At 32.9% G+C, this 17,729-nt stretch overlaps 1 non-coding gene across 1 annotated transcript; it reads right to left on the bottom strand.

The window, feature by feature from the left end:
* Positions 1 to 710: 710 nt before the first annotated feature.
* On the bottom strand, positions 711 to 816 carry LOC112753557 (small nucleolar RNA R71). The gene has a single exon (XR_003177940.1). It is a non-coding gene; the product is annotated as a small nucleolar RNA R71 (small nucleolar RNA).
* Positions 817 to 17,729: the final 16,913 nt, after the last annotated feature.

Raw genomic sequence — 17,729 nt, 5'->3', positions numbered from 1 at the left:
TACTAATATTTTTTTTTTCTGAAATTAAGTTTGGTGTCCTCTATTTATTTTTATTTTTATTTTTAATTTTTTCTGTTTATTTTTATTTTATTATTTTATACAGGTTACCTCACAGGGACTTCTCTACACTCTGATGTAGAGAGTCTCATATTTTCTTGTCTTCTGGTTGTTTATGCGCAGGAACAGAGACAAAGAACATCTCTTAGACTTTGATCCTGAACCTGAAAGAACTTTCAAGCGACGTTTACAACAAGCAAGACTTTGCAAGGCTGCAGAATCCACTATGGCAAATAATAATGCTAATGCCAATGTGGTAAATCCGAATGGGGATGATCAACAGAGGAGAGTGCTTGGCTCTTATTCTGCCCCTACTGCGGATCTTTATGGAAAAAGTATTGTGGTGCCTCCTATAAATGCAAACAACTTTGAGTTGAAGCCACAATTGGTCACCTTGGCGCAACAAAATTGCCAGTATCATGGACTTCCTCATGAAGATCCAAATCAGTTCATATCTGATTTTTTGCAGATATGTGATACTGTGAAGACAAATGGAGTGAATTCAGAGGTGTACAGACTTATGCTTTTTCTGTTTACTCTGAGGGATAAAGCAAAGCTATGGCTAGATTCCCAACCAAAGGAGAGTCTGAATACTTGGGAAAAGGTCGTTACTGAATTTCTCACTAAATTTTTCCCACCAAAGAAGCTGACTAAGCTTAGGTTGGAGGTTCAGACTTTCAGACAGAAGGAGGGTGAAACTCTTTATGAAGCTTGGGAGAGATACAAGCTACTGACTAGGCAATGCCCTCCAGACATGTTCTCCAAATGGACCCAACTGAATATCTTTTATGAAGGCTTGGGTGAGATGTCCAAGATGAGCTTAGATACTTCTGCAGGTGGTTCATTGCACAAGAAGAAGACACCAGAGGAGACTATTGAGCTGATTGAATTAGTTGCAAGCAACCAATATCTCTACTCATCTAACAGGAATCCGGTGAACTCTGAGACCTCTCAAAAGAGAGGTGTGTTGGAAGTAGAAGCTGTTAATGCTCTTCTTGCTCATAACAAGCTTATGTCTCAGCAGATAAATCTACTTACTCAACAGATGGGTGGCATACAAGTCTCAGCTATCAACACTCAAAATCCACCCCAAGATACCTCCTATGACATGACAGGTAACTTTATGCAAAATGATAATTATGATTATGCTCAACCCTCTTCTGAACAGGTGAATTACATGGGGAGTGGTCCTAGAAATCCCAACAATGATCCATATTCTAAGACATACAATCAGGGATGGAGGAATCACCCAAATTTTGGGTGGAGAGATCAACCTCAGAGACCTCAGAACTTCAACAATAGTTCTCAGGGCGATTTTCAACAGAACAACTATAATAACCGCCAATTTCAGTCACAGCAACAACAACCACCTCAGCAGGCAAATTCTAAATCCCAAGAAGATTCTAAATGGGAGATAATGATGAGTTTCATACAAGAAACCAGAGCCTCCATTAGAAACTTGGAGGTGCAAATGGGTCAAATGAGCAAGCAATTACCTGAAAGGTCTTCAAATACATTCCCTGGTGATACAGTGGTGAACCCAAGAGAAGATTGCAAGGCTATTCAATTGAGAAGTGGTAAGGTAGTTGGTTCTGAGACCAAGGTCAATGAAGATCTAGTTGAAAAGGAAACTCCAGAGGAGAAGAAGGAAGAAGTAGAGCACGCCCCTCCTAAGCGTGCAGACAACCCATTTTCTGACTCTCTTGACACTTATCCCACCTTACCAAAGGCCCCAGAATACAAGCCAAAAATGCCATATCCTCAGAGGTTTCAGAAGGCGTCCAAAGAAAAGTAATTCTCTAAATTTTTAGATGTATTCAAGAAGCTACAGATCAACATCCCTTTTGCAGAGGCTCTGGAGCAAATGCCTCTCTATGCTAAATTTATGAAAGAGTTGTTGACCCACAAGAGGAATTGGAAGGAGCAAGAAACCGTGGTGTTAACCAAGGAATGCAGTGCTATTATTCAACACACCCTTCCTGAGAAGATGCCAGACCCAGGGAGCTTTGTCATTCCTTGCACCATTGGAGAAGTTGGCATTCAGAGAGCTTTATGTGATCTTATAGCTGGCATCAACCTCATGCTACTTTCAGTGATGAAAAAGCTTCAAATTGAGGAGGTAAAACCTACTCGTATTTCTCTTCAACTTGCTGATATTTCTATTAAATTACCTGTGGGAGTGGTTGAAGATTTACTTGTTAAAGTAGGACCATTTATTTTTCCTGTTGATTTTGTTATATTAGACATGGAAGAGGAGGTAAAACCCTCTATTATACTTGGTAGACCATTTTTAGCTATAGGTAGAGCTCTGATTGATGTGCAAAAGGGTGAATTAACCCTGAGGGTCAATGAAGAACAGGTGGTCCTAAATGTTTTTGAAGCCCTCAAACACCCCAATGATTCTGAGGGGTGTATGAAAATATATGTTATTGAGCCACTTGTTCAAGAAATACTGGAAACTGAGGTACTTAATGATGTTCTGGATCCCATTTCTGAGTGTGAATTAGTTGAAGTTGACGATTCACCACCCCAAAAGGAGCTGATGAACACGCCAATCAAGAAGGAGAAAGCCCCAAAGCTTGAGCTCAAACCCTTACCCCTTCTCTGAAATATGTGTTCTTGGGTGGAAATAATTCATATCCAGTAATTATTAGCTCTTCCCTGAAGCCTGAAGAGGAAGAGACGCTTGTTTCAGTGCTCAAGAGCCATAAAACAGCTCTTGGGTGGACCATTAGTGACTTGAAGGGGATTAGTCCAACCAAGTGTATGCACAAGATCCTTCTTGAAGATGATGCTAAACCAGTTGTGCAACTACAAAGGAGACTCAATCCAACTATGAAAGAGGTGGTCCAAAAAGATGTAATGAAGTTATGGGAAGCAGGTATTATTTACCCTATTTCTGACAGTCCTTGGGTAAGTCCTGTGCAGGTAGTTCCCAAGAAAGGAGGGATGACAGTGATCAAGAATGAAAAGAATGAGCTTATTCCTACAAGAACAGTCACAGAATGGAGAATGTGCATAGATTACAGGAGGCTCAACACTGCCACAAGGAAGGATCATTTCTCCCTCCCTTTCATTGATCAGATGCTTGAGAGGTTAGCTGGTCATGCTTTTTATTGTTTTCTAGATGGATATTCTGGATATAATCAAATTGCAGTGGACCATCAAGATCAAGAGAAGACAACATTCACATGCCCCTTTGGATTATTTGCCTACAGGAGAATGCCATTTGGACTTTGCAATGCTCCAGCAACTTTTCAGAGGTGTATGCTTTCAATTTTTTCTGATATGGTTGAAAATTTTATTGAGATATTTATGGATAACTTTTCTGTTTTTGGTAATTCTTTTGAATCCTGCCTTAAACATTTATCTCTTGTCTTGAAACGGTGTCAAGAATCAAACCTTGTTTTAAATTGGGAAAAATACCATTTTATGGTTACAGAAGGCATTGTTCTTAGACACCGGATTTCAAGTAAGGGAATTGAGGTTGACAGAGCAAAGGTGAAGGTAATTGAAAAATTACCACCACCAACTAATGTTAAGGCAATTAGGAGTTTCTTGGGTCATGCAGGATTTTATAGAAGATTTATAAAGAATTTTTCTAAAATTGCTAAACCATTGAGCAACCTGTTGGTTGTTGATGTTCCTTTTATCTTTGATTCTGATTGTCTGCATGCTTTTAAAACTCTGAAAGCAAACCTTACCTCTGCTCCCATTATAGCTCCCCCTGACTGGGATTTACCATTTGAATTAATGTGTTATGCTAGTGATTTTGCTATAGGAGCTGTTTTAGGACAGAGGCATGATAAGCTTGTACATGTCATTTATTATGCCAGTCGTGTGTTAAATGATGCTCAAAAGAATTACACAACTATAGAAAAGGAATTATTAGCTGTTGTATATGCGGTTGATAAGTTTAGGTCCTATTTACTTGGTTCTAAAGTTATTGTTTATACTGATCATGCTGCTTTGAAGTACCTTCTAACCAAGCAGGATTCTAAACCAAGATTAATCAGATGGGTGTTGCTCCTTCAGGAGTTTGATATTGAGATAAAAGACAGGAAAGGGTCAAAAAATCAAGTAGCTGACCATCTCTCCAGAATTGAGCCTGAAGCAGGAGTGCAACCACCCACAGCTGTGACTGAGACGTTTCCAGATGAGCAATTGTTCCTCATTCAGCAGGCTCCATGGTTTGCAGACATTGCAAATTATAAGGCCATGAATTTTATTCTAAGGGAGTACATTTTACCTGAATCTTTATTTTCCCTCTCAATTATGAGCAACTAATTCTCCATTGTTAAGGTTAGGACGGCAGCGACAGTGCCTCCATGCAAGCTTGCGATGGCCGGCGGCGGCGGGTTGGACGCAGGGGCGGCGGCAGGTGCACCTCCGAGGCAGCCCAAACGACAGCATGAGGGGATGGGGGGGTTACGGTAAGGGGGTGAGGGGGTGATGGAGAATGATTTTAATAACAAAAAAAGATTAAGGACGAAATTGATTTTGACCCCAGCTTGGGGACGAAAAAAGTACTTATCCCTAGATTTAATTTCACACCATATTTTGCGCTAAAAATATTTTAGAAAGTGCATATATCTTGAATCTTGATAATGTAAAAGGGTACGGTGAGGGCAAAATAAACACTGAGTTGGCAAATAATTCAAAATAAAAGAGGGTAAAATTGATAAAATTAAAAATCTTAAAAAATTAGAAAACTAAATTATGAGTTTAATTTTAATATTTTTTGTATAAAATATTTTATAAAATCATTTAATCACATTTGTTTTTTTAAATGACTATTTATGATTAAAATAAAAAATAATTATTTTTATTGATATAATATTATATTATTAAATACACGTATAAAATTATTTTATCAAAACTAAATTCCTAAATTATTACAAATAGAGATAGCAAAAGGATAAATTTTGGTCATTTTGCTTAATTAATTATGTGCGAAAAGACGTTGAAGATATTGAAAAGTTCAGCGAAACAAGTAAATCCTTATAGATAATATAAAGGATTGGTTTTATGCAAAAAAAAAAATCAAATACCACATTAGACAATAAAATCGATATAAGAAAGTATTTTGTTAGAATTTCTCTAAGATTCATTTTATAAGAATGTAAGATAGTCATAATAAAAAAAATTTAATATATTTCTATATCATCTTATAAATTAGAAGTAAAACTTAGTAATTATTCACATTCATACACAAAATTTGTTATAACAAAAATATAACTAATTTTTTTTATAAAAAATAAGAAGACTAGAACCCACAATTTCTTCTATAAATATGAGGAGATTATGTTATTTGAGTTATAACTCAATGACAATTAATTTACTTAATAAAACAAAATAAGAACATCTAATTAAAAAACTATATATGTTTCTTTGGTGGAGTACATGCTATATAGTTTTGACAGAACATCAAATAGATTTTTTTTTCAATGGTTTTTATTTTATTTATGCTCTTTTTGTTATCAATTATAATCAATTTATTATGAGTAATATAATATCTTATCTTCGGACGCAAATAATCGTATCTTTCTAAAAATTAAACTTATATGAATTATTTTTTAATAACATCCCAAATTTAATGACTAAATAATTATTAATTATAAATTATAAATAAGTACTAATTAAATAAATCACCATCTTTAGTAACTGACGCAACATTTTGATTGTACTTCATTTTTTTTTAAATTAGATAAATCACTATCTTTGAAAAAAACATATTAATAAAAGAGTAATTTTTTTAATGATATAGTTTTAAAGATATTCGTCTTTATTATTTTTTTAATACGTATATATTTCTTTTTTTAAATAGTTAATTTAAATAAGAGAGTATTTATTCGTCTTTTGGATTGATTTTTTAAAAAATAAAAAAATAAAAACAAAAGTACTTTTATATATATAGGTGCGTTTTGTGGTGGCCATTGTTTTACTGTCGCTATAGTGACTACAAAGAACTTGTCAATTAATTGTGGACACCTAGTGTTTTTAAAGGAACTTTGACTTTGAGTTACTTTATATTAAACATGATAAAAGGCTAATGGTAAGAGTAAACATTTTAAACGGTGACTTGGAAAATATGAATCTTTTTGTGTTAGAAAAATAAGGAAAAAGAAGATGTTAGTGCTGTTGTGATAAGTATGGGTGATGCCTATTTAATGAATTGTGATTTTTTTTACAATCTTGGGCGGCTAACTTGCGGCCAACTTTTTTGATACAGAATTTAGTTTTATCAAAGGAAGACCATATTTAATTACATTTGAAAGCACAATTTTATGTGCCTATAAATAGGAATATGATATGAAGTAAATTACACTACAATAATAATAAGAATAGCAAATATTTTTTATTCTCTCTTTCATATTATTCTCTCTCTTATATACTTTATTATAATATAATTAAATATATTAATTATATCTATTATATTGATATAGTAATTCTAGTGAATATTACTAGTAGAGTTATGTAATTATATTTCCATATTTTATATTTGTTACCTCTTCCCTATTTATTTATTTAGTTATTTTACAACACGTTATCAGCACGAAGCTCTAACGAAGTTTTAGGAAGACTTCAGGTAACAAATTTTATTATGTCAAAACTCTTTCATCTTGAATATAATACTTTTGATATATCTAGAAACAAATATTTATCATAAATACTAGATGCTAAAATCTTTCTTGATTCAATGGATCTTGAAGATACCATTAAGGCTGAAAATAATACATCCCAAAAGGATAAAGCCAAAGCCATGATTTCCTTCGTTGTCATCTTGATGTATGATCGAAAAATGAATATCTCACATTAAAAGATCCTGTAGATCTGTGGAAAGACCTTGAAGAAAGGTACAATCATGTGATACTTCCTCAAACTCGATATGTTAGAGAAAACTTTCTCGACCTTCCATGCCTCGAACGTGCTCCTGCAGTAGCAATCGAGAAAAAGGATTTAAAAAATATTCTGAGCTAATTTCTTGCTTTCTTGTTGCTGAACGCAACAATGAGTTGCTCTTAATAAATCATGGAGCGCGCCCAGCTGGCGCCGTCCCATTTTCTGAAACAAATGCGGCAAATTATAACCCCAGAAGAGGTAAATAACAAAGTTTTGATAACAAAAAAATTTATGGAAGGAAAAGAAATTATATTCACAAGAAAATATCCCACCAGAAATATAAAGAATGAAACAATGGGCAAAGTAAATCAATTGAGGATAAATGCTTCCGTTGTGGTGGAAAGGGCCATTGGTCACGTACCTGTTGTACCCCAAGGCACCTAGTTGATCTTTATCAAGCATCCTTGAAAAAGGATGACAAAGTAAAGGAAACAAATTTTGTTTCAAATGATGAAAATTCTACCACTCATTATGATGTATCTAATTTCTTTGAGGATCCTGAAGGAAATGTTGGCTATTTGATCAATGATGAAATAGTTTAATATATGTATTTGTTAAGTATTCATATGAATAATTTTACTGTGCATGTACTTCTACTCATTTTATTATTATTATTATTTGTCTTTGAAGAAAAATGGTAAGGACATATCCTGAAGATATTTGCCTTGCGGATAGTGCAAGTTCGCACACTATTCTCAAAATTGATATATATTTTACCCATCTTGTGCCAAAAGAAGAATATGTTAATACTATTATTGGCTCAGGCAATGCGATTGAAGGCTCCGGAAGAGCTATAATTTTGTTTTCTGGAGGAACAAAATTTATAATAAATAATGCACTATTATCTACCAAGTCTCTGAGGAACTTGTTGAGTTTTAAAGATATTCACCGAAATGGATATCATATTGAAACAATGAATGAGGAAAATCATGAGTATTTATGTATCACAACTCATGATTTAAATAAAAATGTTATATTAGAAAAGTTACCCTCACTTTCATCTGGGTTGTATTATACCAAGATTAGTGCAATTGAATTACATGCCATTGTAAACCAGAAGTTTACTAGCCCAAATGAATACATAACTTGGCATGATAGATTAGGTCATTCGGGAACAACCATGATGAGGAGAATTATTGAAAACTCTCATGGACATTCACTAAAGAACCAGAAGATTCTTAAAACTAGTGAATTTTGTTGTACTGCATGTTCTCAAGGAAAGTTAATTTTAAGGCCATCACCAATAAAGATTGGATTTGAGTCCCCTGAATTCCTAGAAAGGATTCAAGGTGATATATGTGGATCTTTTAGATATTTTATGGTCCTGATAGACGCATCTTCGAGATGGTCACATGTGTGCTTATTATCTTTTCGCAACCTGGCATTTGCGAGATTATTGGCTCAAATTATTCGATTAAAAGCACAATTTTCAGAAAATCCAATCAAAGCAATTCGTCTTGATAATGCTGGTGAATTTACTTCCCAAGCTTTTGATGCTTATTGTATAGCTAATGGAATAAGTGTTGAACATCCAGTAGCTTATGTTCACACACAAAATGGGTTAGCAGAATCACTTATTAAGTGCCTCCAATTAATTGCTAGACCCTTACTTATGAGAACAAATCTCCCAACCTCGGTTTGGGCATGCTATTTTACATGTCGCAGCACTTATTCGTTTGAGGCCAACGAGTTACCATCAGTTCTCTCCTATGCAATTAGCATTTGGCCAGCAGCCAAATGTTTTCCATTTAAGAATCTTTGGGTGTGCGATATATGTTCCCATTGCACCACCTAATCGCATCAAAACAGGACCCTAAAGAAAATTGGAAATATATGTTGGATATGATTCTCCTTCTATAGTGAGGTATCTTGAGATACAAATTGGAGATGTATTTAAAGCCCGGTTTGCGGATTGTCATTTTGATGAATCAAAATTTCCAACATTAGGGAGAGAGAATAAGCTTCCTGAAAATGAACTTAATTGGAATGCATCATCGTTGATCCATTTAGATCCTCGATCAGGGCAATGTGAACTAGAAGTTCAAAAGATTATACATTTGCAAAGAATAGCAAATGAATTGCCTGATGTATTTTCCGATACAAAGAGGATAACCAAATATTATATATTAGAGAAAAATGCTCCAATTCGAATTGATGTCCCAGTAGGACAAGTAGTCACTGAAGCAAATTCACGCCAGAAGCATGGCAGGGCAGAAAATGCCCCAATTCAAATTGATGTCCCAGTAGGACAAATAGCCACTAAAGCAAATACACGCCAGAAGCGTGGCAGGCCTGTCGGTTCCAAAGATAAAAATCTTCGAAAGAGAAAAGAGGTAAATACGATTCCTGTTGAAAAAGACATTGTAAAGACACCTGCAGTTGTCCAAAATTTTGATATAACGCCAGAAGACGTTCAGGTACCTGAAAATTGTGAAAATGACGAAATCTCGATAAATTATGTCTTTACAGGAAAGAAATGGGACCGAAATAAGACAATTGTCAATAAAATATTTGCATATAATGTGGCATTAAATATCATGCATGAAAGTAAGGATCTTGAGCCAAGATCAGTCCAAGAATGTCGACAAAAGAATGATTGGCCAAAATGGAAAGAAGTCATGAAGGCTGAATTAGACTCACTTGCAAAACGTGAAGTCTTTGGACCTGTAGTCCGTACACCAGAAGATGTAAAACCTGTTGGATACCGATGGGTATTTGTGAGAAAACGAAATGAGAAAAATGAAGTTGTGCGCTACAAAGCCCGACTTGTGGCACAAGGTTTTTCACAAAGGCCTGGTATAGATTATGAAGAAACATATTCCCCTGTAGTGGATGCGATAACATTGCGTTATTTGGTCAGTTTATCTGCATATCATAAACTACATATGCATTTAATGGATGTGGTAACAACCTATTTATACGGCTCATTAGATCGGGATATCTATATGAAAGTCCCTAAAGGACTAAAGATATCTAAACCATCCAATGAATATTTGCAAGGGTTATACTCAGTCAAATTGCAAAGATCTTTATATGGTCTGAAGCAATCTGGGCGAATGTGGTATAATCGTCTTACTGAGCATCTGACCAAAAATAGATTCAAGAATGATGATATCTGTCCATGTGTTTTCATAAAGAAATCTGCATCTGAATTCATTATAATTGCTGTGTACGTTGATGATTTAAATATCATTGGGACTCCTGAAGAGATTCCAACAATTATAAAAACTCTAAAAAAAGAGTTTGAGATGAAAGATCTTGGAAAGACTAAGTTTTGTCTCGGCCTGCAGATCGAGCATATAAAAAATGGGATCTTTATTCATCAAACAACATACACAGATAAGATCTTGAAAAGATTTTATATGGATAAGTCACATCCGTTGAGTACCCCAATGATCGTAAGGTCTTTGGATGTGGAAAAAGATCAATTCCGTCCTAAAGAAGAAAATGAAGATATCCTTGTTCCTGAAGTACCATATCTTAGTGCCATTGGAGCGCTAATGTATCTTGCTAATAATACGCGACCTGACATATCATTCGCGGTGAATTTACTAGCAAGGTATAGTTCCTCTCCAACCAGAAGACATTGGAGTTGAATCAAGCAAATCTTTCAATATCTTCATAGAACGGTTGATATGGGATTGTTTTATCCGTATGGATCCAAGTCACAATTAGTTGGCTATGCAGATGCTGGATATTTGTCTGATCCACACAAAGGAAGATCTCAAACAGGATATCTATTCACATATGGTGGTACAGTTATATTATGGTGGTCCATGAAATAGACGATTGCAGCAACATCTTCTAATCATGCTGAAATACTAGTGATTCATGAAGCAAGTCGCGAGTGTTTTTGGCTCAGGAGTTTGATCCAATATATTCTGTCATCATGTGGACTGATTGATCAAAAGATAGCTCCAACTGTCCTATTTGAAGATAATACAGCATGTATTGCTCAACTTAAAGGCGGATATATCAAAGGTGATAGAACAAAGCATATTTCTCCCAAATTCTTCTTCACTCATGATCTTCAAAATCAAGGGACAATTGATGTCCAACAGATCCGCTCAAGTGATAATCTGGCAGATTTATTTATAAAGTCACTCCCAAAATCTTCTTTTGAAAGATTGGTACATCAGATTGGGATGCGCCGATTTCGAGATATAAAATAATGTTGGCAAGAGAGGGAGACTGTACTCTTTTTTTTTTGTCAGTTTTTTTCGCCATTGGGTTCTTGACAAGGTTTTTAATGAGGCAATCCCTATCACAAAGGATATTGTACTCTTTTTCCTTCACTAAGATTTTTTTCCACTGGATTTTTCTTTAGTAAGGTTTTAACGAGGCAATAATCCTAAATGGTCATCCAAGGAGGAGTGTTGTGATAAGCATGAGTGGATGCCCATTTAATGAATTGTGACTTCCTTCACAATCTTGGGCGGCCAACCTTTTCGATACAGAATTTGGTTTTATCAAAGGAAGACCATATTTAATTACATTTGAAAGCACAACTTTTATGTGCCTATAAATAAGAATATGATATGAAGCAAATTACACTACAACAATAATAAGAATAGCAAATATTCTTCATTCTCTCTTTCATATTATTCTCTTTCTTATATACTTTATTATAATATAATTAAATATATTAATTATATCCATTATATTGATATAGTAATTCTAGTGAATATTACTAGTAAAATTATATAATTATATTTCTATATTTTATATTTGTTACCTCTTCCCTATTTATTTATTTATTTTAGAACAAGTGCATCATTTATAGCTAATGATGTATTACATGAGTTAGAGTTTTTTGGGTTTGGGAAGATGGCTCATTACAGCAGACATTGGGCATTCACATTGCGTTGTTTGTGATCTGCCGCGAAAAGAGAAAAAAAAAAGTAGGAAACCAATGAAAAACTGTGGTGGAGATTGCAAGAAGATGGCAGAGAGCTAACCGTCGGTGATTATACTTCTTATTTTTAATAAATTATTTCAAAAAATAAATAATAAAATGAGTAAAATTATCAATTCACGCATGAACCGAAGAATCCAAGCTAATTGGTTCTTGGTGATATGATTTTGTTCAAAAGGTTTGTCTGACTATTCGGATCAGCGGATAGGGGGATGGAGCACCGGATCGGACGATGAATTGGACAACACAACTGGGACTGAGTTTCAATTTTTAAATTTTATAATATATTTATTAAAGAAAAAAAATAAAACTTAGTTTAATTCACAATTATTTTTTTAATATAAAAGAATTTATATTAATAGTAATAAAATTAAGTCAAAATTATTTTTTCAAAATAATTGAATCTTAATTCTAATTATTAATCACAATATTAGTATTCTCCTCAAATTATATGTAATAAAAATTGAGAGAAAAAGGTAAAAATATAGATCAAAAAGATAATCAATAAAAATTTAAAACTAAATAACAAAGCTAAAAAAGTATGCATATAATAATAATATATTGTTTCTGTGAATAATAGTACGGATTTATTTTTTAATAATATTTAGTTATAACTTTAATGTATTCTTTATACTTTTTTGAATTTATTTGAAACACATTTATTTTATTTTTTATAGAACAGAAAGGTAGAGAGAGATAAAGAATGAGAAAAAAAAAGGAGAAAAATAAAGAAGAAAGAGGGATAGAATTTGTTAATTTTTAAAGGAAAATTTTTTATTTTAATTATAATAAAAAATATCTCATCACATATTTTATTTTATCAAATTAGTAATATAAAATATAAACTATAAGTTATACATAAAATAGGAAGGATAGAGAGAAATAGGAAAGAAGAGAGAGGTAGATAAGATGTTGGAGGAAGGGAGTTTATTAATTTTTGAAGAAAATATTTCATCTCAATTTCAATGATAGAGTGTCATGTGGCACATTTTGGTTGTTAAATTAGTAATATAATATTGTTATATTACAATTTTAATTTTAATATTTTAATTTTAATTTAAATTTAATTATAATTATAGAATGTTATGTTGCATATTTTGATTGTTAAATTCGTAATTAGTTATTGATAATGATATATAAGAGAAATAGAGTGGGTGAAAGAAGGTGAGAAATAGAAAAAGAGAAAGAGAGGAGGAGATAACTATTTAATTTTGGTAGAAAATATTTGATTTAATTGCAATGAGAAAGTGACATGTGGTACATTTTAGTTGTAAAATTAGTAATATATAATAGATATTTAAAATTATTTTATATAATATAGTCATTATAATTTTATATATGTAATATTTATAATTATATGACTAGTCATAATTAATAAATATTAAATAAGATAATTTTAAATTATTTAAGTTGATTTTATTTTCTTCTAAATTATAAATTCTAAATATGAGTAATTGATATAACTTATAATAAATAAAAAACTAAACTTTATTTAATTGATAAAGAGTACGACACTTTTTATTTAATAAAAAAATTTAAAAATAACTCCTTAATCTAACATTTAATTTTGGAACTTAATTATTTTTTTCCTAACGAATCAATATCTAATTTATCTGTTATTTTTATTTAAAATAATATATATTAATTTTATTAAAAAATTAATTAATAAGATTATTCAAATATCTAAATTAAAATGATAGGATAATATAAAAAAATTATTTAAGTGGATGTCTATTTTAGTAATTTTTTATCTAAAAATGATTTTGAGTAGTATAATCCAAACATTTATTTTACTATAATCCATTTTGACATAAAGATTGCCAAACATAAATCACATTAACACAAACTTACTTTTCATCAAAATCAAGTTTGCAAAATCAATTCTATGCAAACTCCCGTTTGCAAACTGTAATCCAAACACACACTAAGTAAGTTTGGATTACAGTTTGCAAACGGGAGTTTGCATAGAATTGATTTTGCAAACTTGATTTTGATGAAAAGTAAGTTTGTGTTAACGTGATTTATGTTTGGCAATCTTTATGTCAAAATGGATTATAGTAAAATAAATATTGTTTGGATTATACTACTCAAAATCACTTTTAGATAAAAAATTACTAAAAGAGACATCAATTAAAATAATTTTGAATATTATTCTATTATTTTACTTTAGATATTTGAATAAATCTTATTAATTTATTTTATAATAAAGTTAATATTTACTTACTAAATTAAATAACATATAAAAATTGACAAAATATATTTTAATACATAAAAACACTAATAAATATTATGTTAAAAGATAAAACACTAATGAAATACATAAAAAATAATATCTTATACAAAATTAGTACATAAGAACACTATTATTTTTACTGCATATGATTAATAATTTGATCCTTAATTGAATCTCGAACACGGTCCATTTCTATAGAAGATAAGGTATAATAAAATATAAAGTATAATAAAATATAAAACGAGAACTCACGTAAATAAAAAACTGATCAAAATTTTATAAAACCAACAATATATGTCATATAAATAACAGAAATATAATAAAAAATAAAAAAAATTATATGAACTATATCAAATAAAAAAATAAAATAAACTTCGTATAAGATATAAATACAGTACATAAAAGAGAAAAAAAAATAGAATTCATATGAACAAGAAATAATAAGAATACCATAAAAAAATTAATAACATACTTGAGAGATTAGAACACTGAAAAAAATATAAAAAAAAAAGTCAATAATAAAAATAAGTAAAAAATAAAAAAGAACAAAGTCAAATAAAAATTAAAAAGACACTTTACATATTAAACCTAAAGAATAGTAAATAATAAAAAAATTCATATGAACTAAAAAACAGTAAGAAATAAAAATATAAAAGGGAGTACTATACATTTGATAATATTAAACAAAAAATATTTTATAATTTATTTTAATGTCGTTAGTACTCTTTAATTTAGTATTATTTTGGATTATAAATTTTTATTATTTATGACTATTTTGTTACTTATAATTAGTATATAATAAAAACAAAAATAAAGTACAATAAGAAGTACAATAAAAATAAAAAATAAAAACAAAAAAAAATTCATACAAACATAATATATAATAATCACAACCAACAATATATATTATATGAACAAAAAAATTATAATAAGAAGTAAATAAAATTCATATAAATAAAATCAAATAAAAAAATAAAAAATAATAAAATAAAAATATGAAGAAAAGAACTAAAAATAATAAAAAAAAATTAATATCTAAAAAAAATTGTAACCTAGAACATATAGAAAAGAATATACAGAGAACTACTGTGAAATTATGTAGTTATGTGCATTCTTTTTATAGAAGAAATAAAGGGTACAGGAGGTAGATATGGAATAAATTTCTTACCTAATTCCTCCAACGGTAATTAATCTTCCCAACGTGAACGTAGAAGCTTGAAATTTTAGCTTCACGTGAAACGTACGTTCAAAGGTGAAAACACTTCTGGGTTAGGAATTCTAAAAAGTTGCCAAACATGACAATGGGACATTCAAGACGCTCAAACGGGCTTTTCTATTACCCAACGTGAACCCCAAACAAGTTGTTGGATTACAAAATGACAAAGTTACCACCAAAATAAACAAACACAAGTTACTGCATGTTATAAAATAAATAAGGAAGAGGTAATAAAAAAACACTACTATCAGTATTTACCAATACTATTATACTACTATAATAATAATATATTAATATTATATTAGTAGTGACGTGTACCCCACCAACCTCGGAGATAAGCCCATAACCGATGACCGACCTAAGAACTCGGAAAAACTGAACAAACGCAGAAACTCCCAACTAAATCGTGGACAGGTTAACATTATCTCTCAACCATCACCCACAACCATGGAACTCACTCCCTAAAATCCGATCACGACTCTACACAGGTCAAAGATATCAATAACGGTACTCACCTAACATTTCGAAACTAACACACTACTCATCTATAAAACCAAACCTAATAAACCACGAAGGGTTAGGTCTCATAACTTACTCTGATTCATTACTTTATTCTCTTATTATTCCCACACTTACTTGAGCGTCGGAGTGCTTTTTGCAGGTGCTCCCGCCGCCGTATTTCAGAAGGCCGAGAACTACCCACCGAGTTACCCCTGGCTGACGTATAGCTCAGCTGAGGGCGAGCAATCACTCGGGACAACCATACTCTTCGGCTCACTCAGAACGGAACATTTGGCGCCCACCATGGGGCCCGCATTTAACATAACCCCACTATCTTCTCTACCTAGTTCTGTGTTCTTTTCTTTTGCAGGATTCCCAATCTTTCAACATGGCTGATAATGGAGTTCATCAACTCAGTCAGACCGAACTTATGGCCCAGATGGCCGAGCTGCAAGCGGAAGTCAAGAGATTAGCAGAGCTATCAACCCAGAACAGCAAACGAGAGGAGGGTAATTTCAAAGGCTCAACCCAAGGCGGCACCGATCTAATAGGCGTCAACCCCCCCAAGGAGAAACTGACCTTGGACAACCCATTTTCTGAAGAAATCACGAATTATCAAATGCCGAAGCATTTCACACTTCCTTCCTCCCTTGAGCCATATAAAGGGATTGGTGACCCCCGGACTCACATTAAAAAATTTCAGTCTATGATGTTTTTCAATGGACCTAATAACGATCCTGTACTTTGCAGAGCTTTCCCTACTTACCTTGACGGAGCTGCTCTGCTTTGGTTTTCGAAATTACCTGCAGGATCAATCGCTTCCTTCGAGGAACTAGCAAGGTCTTTCATCGACTACTTTGCAGCAGCATGAATCTACGTACACGGATCGGACTACCTCAGCACCATCCGCCAGGGTCCACAAGAAAGCTTGAAGGATTATATGACCAGGTTTACAGAAGCCACCATGGAAATACCTTATCTAAATCCTGCCGTCTACCTACATGCCCTCAAAGCCGGTCTCCGACCTGGAAAGTTCAGAGAAATAATCGCGGTTACAAAGCCGAAGACACTAGAAGAGTTCCGGGAAAGAGCAGCTGGACAAATGGAGATTAAAGAACTCCGTGAGGCCGACAAAACTGAAATACGACCAAGAAGGAAAGAAGACAGAACACCAAGGTCGGTGAACACTAAAGACCTCGGCAAACCATTCAAGCTCACCCCAAAATTCGACAACTACACCAGATTTAACACGAAGAGGGAAAATATAATCAAAGAAATACTCAACGCCAAAATTATAAAACCACTAGCGAGAGCTGGGAGCTACCAAGATCAGCGATTCGTCGACAAAAGTAAACACTGTGCCTTCCACCAGAAGTATGGTCACACAACCGACGAGTGCGTGATAGCCAAAGATCTCCTGGAAAGATTAGCTCGGCAGGGCCTCCTAGATAAGTACGTTGAAGGAAGGAAGTGTAAGGAAAGTGACAAGAACAAAGAAGAACGCCAGCAAGCAAGGACACCAATAGATGGTCAAACAACAACCCACCTAAAGGGGTTATAAACTGCATATCAGGGGGATTCGCAGGGGGAGGCGAAACAACCTCGGCACGGAAGCGAAGCTACCGTGCAATGCTAGCAATCGAAGGAACAACGCCACCAAATAACAAAAATACGCCCGACCTAGAAATCACTTTCAACCAAACTGACATATGCTCGGCTGCCCCTCACTCAGAGGATCCAGTGGTAATCTCTATCCAAACAGGCGACCTTTTGGTAAGAAAAGTCCTTTTGGACCCAGGTAGTAGTGCAGATGTCCTTTTTTACTCTACTTTTTCAAAAATGAATCTATCTGAAAAACTAATGCAACCCTCATCCGGAGAATTAGTAGGATTCTCTGGAGAAAG

This window comes from Arachis hypogaea, chromosome 15 (assembly GCF_003086295.3).
Source record: "Arachis hypogaea cultivar Tifrunner chromosome 15, arahy.Tifrunner.gnm2.J5K5, whole genome shotgun sequence".
Lineage (NCBI taxonomy): Eukaryota > Viridiplantae > Streptophyta > Magnoliopsida > Fabales > Fabaceae > Arachis > Arachis hypogaea.
Note: the sequence above shows the minus strand (reverse complement) of the source record. Positions and strands in the feature narration are given on the sequence as shown.